Here is a 13,409-nt window from a genome sequence, read left to right as displayed (position 1 = left end):
AATTTGGTCGTTTCCAGCTCACTCAGGTGCTTTCCAATGGAATATAAAAATAAAAAATGCTGTACTTGCTAAAGTCGTCATTATACTTCACAGAGTATACCAATTTTATTCGCATAACGGTAGAATAGAAAATTAGTAAAATTTTGGACAATGGGCGTGGCACCGCCCACTTTTAAAAGAAGGTAATTTAAAAGTTTCGTAAGCTGCAATTTGGCAGCTTAGTATGTAATGTTCGGTTACACCCGAACTTAGCCTTCCTTACATGTTTTTCAATAATTTTTGATTAAAAACCAGACCGGTTTGATTTAATTCAAGTACAAAAACAAACAGTTTGCTTGCCAATCGATAGAGTACTTTATGAACTTTGTAAGGAAGGGAGATAAAGTTAAAGAACAAAAAAAAAGTATGAAAACAACTATTCAACAAAAAGTTTTTACTACAAACTATTCTGCATTCCTTTTGCAAAAAAAATTTACTGAAAAAAAATTTCAACTAAACTTTACTTCAAAGTTTTGCATAGCTTGCATCAGAAAAAGAAAAATTCCGAATAATATAATAAGACAAGAGTCCTTTTACGAAAGTTAAATTCAACGAACTGCAAAAACTTTTTACCGATGACAGGAACTGTCAAATTGCAGCCAATCAGCGGGCAAAAAACAAAAAAAAAAAAACACCGAGTAAATGAAATTGGAAACAAAATATGTGAAACAATTGCGCTTTCCTTATTGACAATACGCACTCTAAGGAATGGAAAAAACGCAGAATAGAAACAAGTAGAAAAAAAAGTAAAAACAACATAAGAATGTTAGTAGCTTGCAACATTCTTACCGTTGACATATACAACTTCAAATTCGCACAAAAGAAATGCGTTTATAGCTTTTAAATGGAATTTGCAGTTCAAAAAAAGCAAAAAAAAAAAACAAAAGAATTGTTTTCAGTAGTAGAATACAATTTGTTGCTTAGAAAATGCAGTCAGCAGGGACAAAACTTTTTGAAAGCTAAAAAGTTGCAAGTGTTCAATGATGATTATTTCAAATGGTTTTGTAGTGAGGCTGAAGTAATGGAAGCGGGGGAATACATGGAAGTAGTAACTGCTGAATTATAAAACAAAGCTGGTATTCTTAGAAAACATAATAATTGAAATTCAGTTATTACAAGCCGGTATTGAGCTCATGAATTCTTAAATATAAGTATAAACTGAACACACCATTAAACAAACATACATAAATATGTAAAACTGAGCCCGAGTTTACAAAGCTTCTCATTCGCAACGAAGAAGAACTTTACAAAAACAAATCTACATGGCACACAAATTAATATAGAGACAAAATGTCTCAATTGTGTTGTTAGTATAGAAATGAGAAAAATTGAATTAAGAGTGAAAACAAATAACAGCAGGATAGCCTAGTGGTTAAAAGCAACTGCAGTTTCACCATGTGATTCACGGTTCGAATCCCGGTGAAACCTTTGATAACATTACAAAATTGCCTGGTGATGATTACGTTGGCGGTTTCCGAAATGGTTCCATCGCAATATGCCAGTAAATATTTCTTTCTTTTCAGTTTCTCTTAGAAATTCAATTATTATAAGCCGGTGTTAAGCTCATGAATTCTTAAATATAATTTTAAACTGAACACACCATTAACCAACATAAGCTGGAGATAATTTTTTTGCAGGGCAAATTTTTGTGCTTGTTACGCCTTTAGAATTACTTGAGCTGGATACTAAGGAAACAGTTTTAGATATGTACTCACCTTTAAGATGAGAAAAAGATATATCTGAATCGAGAAAGATATGCCTCTGAAGTAAAATTAATTTCTAGACGCGCTCATGAATGTCACGTGACCAAAAAATGTACGCTTCACTACCTTTTCTCCCTTGTTTAAATCGTACTTACTTTGCAGTTGTCATAAGTGGAAAAACGGTACCTCAAAAAAGAAAACAGAGAGTATGTAGGCCTTGGCAGCCACGTCACTATTGACTGATATAAATTTTAGACTGTTAAGGATTCCTTTCGTCGGTTTTTCAATTAGCATTAGCAGCCAAAATAAATTTAGCCTAAAAATATAACGAAGAATAACTCTTGCCAACAAGTGCAGGCAATTTCAAATTTAAGTCCCCCCTCAATAAACAAAAATCACGCTCTACAAGTCACTCATCATACCTGAACTGATGTATGGGTCGGAACCATGGATGGTGACGAGAGAAGATAAGATGAGCTCTTGGAATGTTTGACAAAAAATTTCGCCGAAACATTAATCATCCTGTTCGTGGCGCTGATGGCGAGTATTGAAGGAGGTTTAATTATGAGCCTTATGAGCATGTTCTGCAAATAGACGAGAACGCTCCGACTCAAAAATTATTTCAGTCGACACAGCACTTTGGATGCCGAGAAAAAGGCTGGCCACCGCTGAGTTTGGATAGACAGGTTGAGATAGACTTGTCCACTCTTCGTGCTCCCAATTAGCGTCAGTTATCGCGAAAAAGGTATAGCTATGTAACGGTCTATATCGCTCAGGTGATTAACCACCAATTAGTTACGTTGATGGTGTAAGCCATCAATGCCAAGCAAAAAGGGAGCCCTGAAAACAGCCGTTAAAAATGCTGCCATTCTACACGTTCCTCCTGATGCAAATAACCTAGCGTAAACAACTGCAACTGTCATAGTAGTATAGCGTTATCACATATTTGACGCACATACTATCTTGTTCGCTACTTGCGCTTCGGTGGTTCTCTCAGATCCATGATAGAGGTGGGAGATAAGGAAGCGCAAGGACGCTTTTTCCCGAGGCTGCTAGAAGCAGCGGAATTGCAGGGCTTCGAGGCAGCAATTTACCTAATTAACCAACAATACTAAAACTTCTAATATATGCCAAGAGGGCAAAGTTATTATCTCATATATTATTTCTAATTGTTGTTTTTATGTACAGGTCCCTCTTTCGCTCTTATCTGGAATCCAAATCTATAAATAAAGTTTTGGTTGTAAAGATGGAGATTCGTGCTTTTAGCGAGCTTTGGGCATTATTGGTCATAGTCCTTTGGTTTAGCTATATTTTATTAAAATAATTTGTTAAAAATAAACGATTGTGAGCACACAAAGAAACCTGTTTTTACTATGGCACTATTGTGAATATTTGATTAGAATTAACACTGCATTACCGGCAGGTGCTAACATTCGTCAGCTGGAAGCGCAAGTAAGTTTTTATTGATAGTTGATTAACAGAACAGCTGATTTCTGCTGATATTTGATATGAGACTTTTACATGTGTTGCACAAATTGCGCACGGGTCCGGCTAGTATAACATAAGTTCTGGAACCTAATAGGGAGTTTTCCGTTTGCCGAGAGGATCGCGTTATTCTATAACAGAAGTCCTGTTACCTATTTGAGAGTTTTCAGATTGATTATCAAACAAATTCTGGTAACACTAAGAACACATTTAGTCTATGTGATTACTTTATTAACCGGACTGTTCAACCTAGCCTGACCTATCTTCCAAATTAACGATATGACTTTGAGAACATCAAATGTGCTTCATACATTGAAACAGAAAACTACAGCAAAAATTAAGCAGAATATTTAGAGGAAAAAGCACAAAATTTTCGCCAACACCATTTTCCCAAGCCCTTTCGGACCGCCTTAATGATTTTATAATAAACATGCTTTTGCGAACCACCGCACATTTTCGTATACCTACATATCTGTTGGCGCCAATAATATCTGCGTTGCCGTTGCTGTCGTCATTGTCGTTGTTGATTATTAAGTGTTAACGATGCTTAATAAAGGAATTAAGTGAGTAATCATAAAATAATCACGATATTCATAAATGCATGTGGAAAACGTTCGGTACATGTTTTTTTTTATTTTCAGCAAGATATGAATATAAGCGACCAATTGAAGGAGTTTGAAATTACATAAGCAGCAATTCATTGAATTTAAATGTCAATCATGGCAAAGTTTCGGCCAGCCCAAATGGCTTAAAGGTTGACTGTCTGAGTGGCTATTGGAATGGCGGCAACGTTTCGTGCATTTTAATAAGGATGAGCCGTGGGCGTTCATTGCATTTGAAGAGGCAACGATAACTTGTGATGAAACTGGGGAAAAAAAATTAAAAAAAAAATGAAAAGCAATATAGAAGTTATAATATAAAGGAAAAAATAAAAAAAAAATTTTTTAAATTTTGAATAATCGAAGATGATTTAAAACCCGATATAATTAATCAATTCTAATAAATAGCTCCATACATTTATCAGTGACCATATCCACATTGTTTCGTTTGGAGTACGTATGTATACATGTATAAATTAAAGAAAAATCAAAAAAAAAGTTGTAAAAAAATTACAAAAGAACTAAAGGTGTCTAAGTTCGGGTGTAACCGAACATTATGTACTCAGCGTGAGCTTCAATTGTGCATTTCATTTCAGATAAATTACTTTTCTACATAACACGTGACACCGGCCGTTTAAAAAAAAATTTCTCCACATTTCCTCTTATAATAAAACTTGATAAGTGAAATATCATTGATTCAAAACTATAGCTTATTATTCTAGTCTAGGACCCTTTTAAACTTGTTTTATATCTAAGTTTCAGTGGTTTTTAACCGATCACGTCCATTTTTACTAGAAATATTTTCTGCTATAAGGAAAATATGTTTACACAATTTCATTACGATATGTTCATTTTTCTTCGAGTTATGGCTCCCGAAACATAGAAAATTGCTTATTCGTAAAAGGGGCGGTGCCACACCCATTTTCAAAAATTTTAGTGTTTTCAAATTTAATGTTTTAATTCAATTTAGAAAGTAAAATACTATCGACACAAAGCTCTTTTTCGCTAAGATATAGCCTATTTTCATCTACGACGCTTTTAAAAATCTTTTATATAAAAGTGGGCGTGGTCTTTAACCGATCTCGTCCATTTTTTTCTAGAAATATTTCCCGCTATATGGAAAATATATGAGCCAATTTTATTATGATCCGCTAATTTTTCTTCGAGTTATGGCTCCAGAAGAATAGAAAATTACTTAGTCATAAAATGGGCGGTGCCACGCCCATTTTTTTAAATTTGAAGTTTTTCCTATTTATTGTTATAAATCCACTTGGGAAATGAAATACCATTGATATAAAGCTCTTTTTTGTAAAAAATATCTTTTTTTTATTCGTCCACGATCCTTTTAAAAATCTTTTATATAAAAGTGGGCGTGGTCCTTAACGGATTTCGTTAATTTTTCTTCAAAACATTCCCCTCTACCGAATTTTGTTACTATAGGTTTAACGATTTATGATTTATGATTAACAATATTTGTAAAATTGATTTTATCACAAGTGGGCGGTGCCACGCTCATTTTAAAAAAGTTTCCAAATTTTCATAAAAAGTCTCAATATCAGTCCACATGTAACATTTCAACATTCCAAGTGTATTATTTACTAAATTATCAAGTTTTTTGTGTTTTCCAAAATTTTTTATATATAAAAAGTGGGCGTGGTTATCATCCGATTTCGCTCAATTTCAATACCAATCTATTCTGGGTCCAGATAACCTAGTGTACCAAATTTGGTGAAGATATCTTAATATTTACTCAAGTTATCGTGCTAACGGGCGGACGGACGTACGGACAGACGGACATGGCGCAATCAAATTTTTTTTCGATACTATTAATTTTAATATATGGAAGTTTATATCTATCTCGATTCCTTTATACCTGTACAACCAACCGTTATCCAATAAAAGTTAATATACTTTGTGTGCAAAGCACATTGAGTATAAAAATTGGATGTTTCATAAATTTCAAATTACTTAACATAAAAGCTTGTGCAACGTATCCTTTGCCTATCCTACACTCCTCATATTTACTCGCATTTCTGCCATATATCAACAGCATAACCAACCCTTATTACCGCTCTTTACTCTCCAAGATTTTGCAACCTAAAAGAGCTTTTATTAATTAACTGCAGCGGTCCTTGTTGATTTTCTCTTTGTGTTTGTACATGCGCTAAACACAGGATAACCATAAAACTTGAAAGCACACAAAAGCTCAAGGGCTTTAAAAAGCTTTACATTTAACTCGTTCAAATATTTCTACTTTGCTTTGATGGTACTTCATAAAAGCTCACATACATGCCACAAAAGCTCACATATTTGATTAATAAGTTAAATGGAAAATAAAGTTTGTGGAAGTATGTTGCTAGACATGCAACTCAGCTCTATTTGGAATATAACAAGAAGCAACAAATAAGGTTTGTGCGTTGGTGAGTTTATGATTGCAGCCTTTTCTGCACAATTGACTTTGATATTGGCATAAATATATATTTTGAAAGTTTTTCTATGCTTTCGACACGTTATATCAAATTTTAAAATTTAAGTAGACCTAATTTTTTACTTGTAGTGGATTTCGATTGTTGACAAAATGTAATAAAAACTTATAATAATAATATAAATTATAATAATAGAAAAAAATTATAAAAATAGAATAAAGAGTGGCAACTAATTAATTGATTTTCAAAATTTTTTAATCATAATCCAAGGTACTCAATTAATAGATTTATTTTTTTAATGTATCCCAAAGGTATTTCATTGAGTAATCATGTATGTTATTACTGAACTGAAGAAAGTGAATAATAAATAAAACTGAGGGTACTTAAAACTATGGCTATCCGAACAACTGATTCCCAAAATTTTAATTAATCGCATTCCATGTTGCTCAATTGATTGATCTTTTTTTTTATTAATCCAAAGGAGAGAAAATCTCTAGTAATCAGACTGAAGAAATGTTTTAAACAAATGCTGTCAAATTAATTTATTCCTTCATTTTTTAAGTTGCTGTATTTATTATATATATAATTATTATTTTTTAAATAAAAAATTATCACCTCGATTGCACTGCAAGCGTAGTTTTGATTAATTTGTGCTTGAATGAAGTGATTAATCGCGTTTCTTGTACCTTCTATACTGACATGACTGAGACTAGGCTTAACATTAATTCTGAGACTAATACTATGACTGATATGTTAACTGTGTCCAATATTTGTACTATAGCACGGTGATGCTTAAGCTGGGACTGAAACTATGATTGAGATCATGAAAGCGACTGACACTGCGATTGAGACAGACCCTGAAACACTTCGCCAAAGCATAAATCTCAGACAAAAAAAAAAACGACAAGACTGAGATTTCGAGACCAAAAGTGACGCTGTTTCTAAGACTATTATTAAGTCTTAGATTGAAAACAAGATAGATACAGAGATTTGCATTGAAACTGAGGTCAAGAGTGTGAACAAGGCTGCCATTAATACTAAGACTAAAACCAAAGTTGTTTCGAGTCTTCGACTTAGACTGAGATGCATATTGGAACAAATATTAACTTTAAAGCTTCGGCCAAGGCTGATACTAAAACTAAGATAGACACTTCTGCAATTGGAATAAAGAATATGATTAAGATACTGATGCTGATTGGGAATTCAATTTGAGCATTAATTGTTTGATTAATCTAAGACTAAGAGTACGACTAAATCTAACAGTAATGTACAGACTAAAACTAAGACAACGACTCAACCGAATCCTTAGACTATGACTTAGTTTAATATTAATATTTATGCCAAGACAAAGACAAAAACTAAGACTAAGATTGAGATTAAAACCTAAACTTTGAATAAATTTTCGACTAAAACTAAGATTAAGAATAAGCCTAAGGCTAAGGCTTAGACTTAGATTGAGACCAAGCCTAAAGCTGAAACTAAGACTAAGATTAAGACTATGATTAAGACTAACACTATGACTAAAACTAAGACTTTTTTATTTCTTGGACATTGTGACAACGCACTTCGCTGAAGTGGTTGAATGAAACCAGGCTTGTCATGTTTATTGAAAAGACGATTTAACCGCAGCTGCTTCGCATGCACATTACTCTGTGCTCTCTTTCAGTCTGCATCAGTCGTGCTATAATTATAAAGGTCATCATTCTCACAACAGTCCCACAATATATGTGTCTGTACATCAGGGGAACTAATTCTCTTATGGAAGGTTCCCCTTCAAGTACTCTGTGCTCCCGCTTAAACCATTCCTTAATATACCAAACTAACGTAAAGTTCCAGCGCTCTTATGTCGATTATTCCCACCATTCTTCTCACCTTACTCTTGCTCGTTGCCTTGCGCTTTTCTTGGCAGTTTCATATGTTCGCCCGATTTGAATGTTTTACATATCGGAAATGCCGATTGACAGCAGATCACTTGGGATTTTCAAAGATAAAACAACTTTCGCGTCGTCGCCCAGTGCCACATCTCTTCAGCCCCATATGCTTCAGACATTCCTTTATTCTTCCTACGGTATTATAAGATAATACTTGGAGAAGATCCAGTTTCTAGGCCACTGCTACAACGACAATATTATCTGTGTAGCCCAAAATGTGCATACCTCCGAGAAAGCCGTTTTGTAGCAAACCATCGTGCATCGCATTCCACAGCGTTGGCCTAAGAATAAACCAATGTCGTGCTTTCTAAGGCTGTCACTAAGACTAAGACTAAGACCCAGTGGTGGTTTTCAATACTGGCCGCCCCTAGGCAATACATAACTTGCCGCCCTTATTTTCACAATAATAATATTTAACACAATGATTGCGATTTTCAGTTCTTTCAGTTTTTAGTTCTCCCGTATCTATTAGTAAACGAAGCTCCTGACCTTTTTTAGCTTTCTTTGTAGCGACTTCAATTTAAACAAGTAAGGACGGGACTGTCTTCGGCTATGCCGAAGACTTCATTCCTTTCATGAATGGGGTTGAACAATAATCTTATCCCGTTCGCAATCTCGAATAATCGGATGTATAAGCTAAGAAATATCTAGTGAAGAGATCTACATACCTAAACGATTTTTAAGATAAATATAAAATAAAAAATAGGTAGGTACTTTGTGTGAGGATGCAAAGTTTCAGGTTTTTTGTGGTCTGCGTGTTAAACCTATGACTACGAATCACGTAATTCAACAATATATGACGTAAACGTAACTATTTGATGAAATGTTTTGAATTTTGAAGCTTCTAGCCGTAAAAAAGGGGCAAAAAAATATAGTTTATATGGGGTATATAATATATGTACCACCGATCTCTATGATTTTTTCAGAAAACAATATATGCTATATACGTAAGCATTTGGTGAAATTTGAAGCTTCTAGCTGTTAAAACGGCGCAGAAATTGCGCAAAGTTTCTTATCTAAACAATCGGTTGTATGAGATATATACTATATATACCACCGATCTCAATGATTTTTTCAGACAACAATATATGCTATAAACGTAAACATTTGGTGAAATTTGAACATATCTAAATGATTTTTAAGATAAATATAAAATAAAAATATGTAGGTACTTTATGTGAGGATGCAAAGCTTCACGTTTTTTGTGGTCTGCATGTAAAAACTACGACTACGAATCACGTATTTCAAAAATATATGAAGTAAACGTAACTATTTGATGAAACTTGATGAATTTTGAAGCTTCTATTCGTAAAAAAGGGGCAAAAATGACAGTTTGTATGAAGTATATAATATATGTACTACCGATCTCTATGATTTTTTCAGACAACAATATATGCTATACACGTAAGCATTTGGTGAACTTTGAAGCTTCTAGCTGTTAAAATGGGGCCGAAATCGCAAAAAAAAAATATATATATACTATATATACCATCATATATATATTATATACCATCATATATATATTATATATATCACCGATCTCTATGATTTTTTGACACAACAATATATACTATATACGTAAGCAATCGATGAAATTTGAAGCTTCTAGCTGTTAAAATGGGGCTAAAATTGCGAAAATATATATATATACTATATATATATACTATATATACCACCATATATATACTGTATATACCACCGATCTGTATGATTTTTTCAGACAACAATATATGCTATATACGTAAGAATTTCGAAAACTGCCAACGTAATCATCAACAGGCAATTTTGTAATGTTATCAAAGGTTTCACCGGTATTCGTACCGTGGATCACATGGTGAAACTGCAGTAGCCTTTAACCACTAGGCCATCCTGCTGGTATTTTGTTTTCATGTTTAATTCAGTTTTTCTCATTTCTACACTAACAACACAATTGAGACATTATGTCTCTATATTAATTTGTGTGCCATGTAGGTTTGTTTTTGTAAAGTTCTTCTTCGTTGTGAATGAGCTTTGTAAACTCGGGCTCAGCTGAGAAAAACTGAATTAAGCATGAAAACAAAATACCAACAGGATGGCCTTGTGGTTAAAAGCTACTGCAGTTTAACAATGTGATTCACGGTACGAATACCGGTGAAACCTTTGATAACATTACAAAATTGCCTGATGATGATTACGTTGGCGATTTTCGAAATGGGTCCATCTCAATATGCCAGTAAATGTTTCTTTCTTTTCAGCTTCTCTTAGAAAAACATAATAATTGAAATTCAATTATTATAAGCCGGTGTTAAGCTCATGAATTCTTAAATATAAGTATAAACTGAACACACCATTCAACAAACATACATAAATATGTACAACTGAGCCCGAGTTTACAAAGCTTCTCATTCGCAACGAAGAAGAACTTTACAAAAACAAATCTACATGGCACACAAAATGTCTCAATTGTGTTGTTTATGTAGAAATGAGAAAAACTGAATTAAGCATGAAAACAAAATACCAGCAGGATGGCCTAGTGGTTAAAAGCTACTGTAGTTTCACCATGTGATTCATGGTTCGAATCCAGGTGAAACCTTTGATAACATTACAAAATTGCCTGATGATGATTACGTTGGCGGTTTTCGAAATGGGTCCATCGCAATATGCCAGTAAATGTTTCTTTCTTTTCAGTTTTTCTTTGAAAAACATAATAATTGAAATTTTTTTTAATTTAATTATTATAAGCCGGTGTTAAGCTCATGAATTCTTAAATATAAGCTATCATTTCTTTCAAAATGAATATCGAAAAATGTCCTGTATGTTACTTTAAAGGATTTGATTGCTGACGACTGATTTAGAATATTATTTGCAGTTAATTTCCTTATTTCGTTTGAAGATAATTTTATTTTCTTTTTTGAACTTATTTTAGCTTTTTGGATGAAGATAATTTTATTTTCCTTTTTTCTGAACTTATTTTGGCTGCAGATCGCTTCCTCTTGGGTAAAATTTTGCTGAAGATTGGATATATAATACTAATACAACGAAGTTGCGGTACAAAATTTCAGTAAGGATCTATGATCCTTTTGTTAAGTTGTATTTTAAATGACCACGATCTGATGCATGCTTGCTTGAGCGCTGGTCAAATATTAGCTTCGTGTTGTTAACTGCCGCCGGTTAGACAATGAACTAGGATTTATGAACCTTTTATAATACAATGATCTAAAATTGGCTGCAGCCTCGCGTTGGGCGCCAAATAATAATAATCATTTGTTGCTTTAAGGAATTAAATTCTATATGAAAATTTTAAAAAATGAAAAGATCTTTTGATCTGGTATTATATTTATGAATCCAAATTTTATTCTGAAAATTTTAATTTTTTTCTTTTCAAAAAAAAAAAAAAAAACACTACAAAATTCAAGGTTATTATTTTAAAACGAAAACAGTGTTTTTTCTCAAAGTAGTACCAAGACAAAGAAACGAACAGTCATCCTTAACTTAAATAACGAAATCAAGATAATCGACATTTGCGTTAATGAAGTTGTCTTGGCGGGGCCACAGCTCAGGGATGGTGCCGGTCAAGATATAGTGCAGAAAAGAAGAAAAGTTTGGTATTAGTATTTTAATTAATATAGTATCTTTATTTAACATAAAGATTGTGCACTAAATTGATATATCTACAATTTTAGATTACCTTTTTGTTGAAGCTGGAAACTGCGGCGGGATACGTCCTTTCACGTTGATATAAGAAAACAAGTGAAATAAAAAATATATAACAGATCAATACCGCTTGCCAGTCAAACTGTTTATTTATTCCAGCGATGTTCATTTGTATGGTTAACATAAACAGTTTGACTGGCACTGGTAACCAATATAAGAAAATATGCGAGGGCGACCTTTTATGTTTGGAGTTTGGGCTGTTGGCCTAAACAGAGGTATTTAACCTTAACTTTTTTCCAAACATTCCTCATTTACATTTCTTTTCGTCTTGATATTTCAGCTTCGAATTCGCAAATGAAGATATGATGTAGTTTTCGTGCGTTTTAAAACAGAAAACGATCTCTCTGCGACACAATTTGCAAAAGGAATTGAAACAAACATTCGCAAGGCAATGTCAACATTAGGGTAAGAGATCTGCAAAATATCCTGTATCAGCTTTTTCAACAGTTCGAGCGGAGAATAATTTGAAATGTTCTTTTTTTTTAATTTTCCAAATTTTCCTCAGGATCGTGGGTGTAGTTGTTGCTCAATATAGTGGATTTCTTACGTAATCCTTCGTTGCATATCAGTGACAAGAGAAAATTTAGAATAGATTTTTTGATATGCATCACGTCTTCGTGTCAATTCTGCCAAAGTACGATCCAAGATAACGTTGAACGCGTGACACGAAAGTTTTCACTTCCACTCAATTGAATTCCCATTTTCACCATGTCATACATTTCGATTTCTTCTATGCATCCTCAGTGTTTTGTATTCCTGAATCGTTGAAATAGAGAGAGCTTTCTCTTCATACAGATCGAATTCTTCACGAGTATCAGAAACAACTTTGATGGGTCCGTTGAAAAAAATGATCACTTCGGAAATAGTCTTATTCACAATTTTTTATTTCTTACATTGAATGACGTTAATAAGAAGCTCCATAAACCTTGCATGAATGCAGTCTCCAAAAGTTCCAGTTGATGTGAATTGGAAGTTTTATGAAAATTTTTACGACAGCTATGCGGAAAATAATTTACAGCTTCATTCAAATTTCGAAATTCATAAAAAGAATGAATTATTTATTATAACATACTGACAAAAATACTATTTCAAGTGCAGCAAAATCCGAATGCAATTTTCTTTTTTTTTTGTTTTTTCAAAAATTAATTGACTCGAATTTTGCCGCCCCTCAATTTTGCTGCCCTCGGCTCTAGCCTATGTTGCGTATATGGTAAATCCACCACTGCAAAGACCAATATCAAGACTACGGCTAAAAATAATACTAAGACACCAAGAATAACCTAAGACCAAGACTTGGACTAAAATTAACGCTACGCTGATACTAAGCCAATCACAAAAACTAATACAAATACTTTTACCATGACCAAAACTAGATCTAAAGCTGATACTCTATCTAAACTGGTAGGTTTAAAAACAATTAACTTAATTGATTCTACCCCATTGTTGGTGAAGTATGACATTTTTGATACCTAATGGATTTTTCAGCTACATTTAACAGGAAATGTATAGCGAATTTAAGTCAATAGACCTTAA

This window comes from Eurosta solidaginis, chromosome 3, assembly GCF_040869045.1.
Source record: "Eurosta solidaginis isolate ZX-2024a chromosome 3, ASM4086904v1, whole genome shotgun sequence".
NCBI classification, from domain to species: Eukaryota; Metazoa; Arthropoda; class Insecta; order Diptera; family Tephritidae; genus Eurosta; species Eurosta solidaginis.
This window is presented reverse-complemented; position numbering follows the sequence as displayed.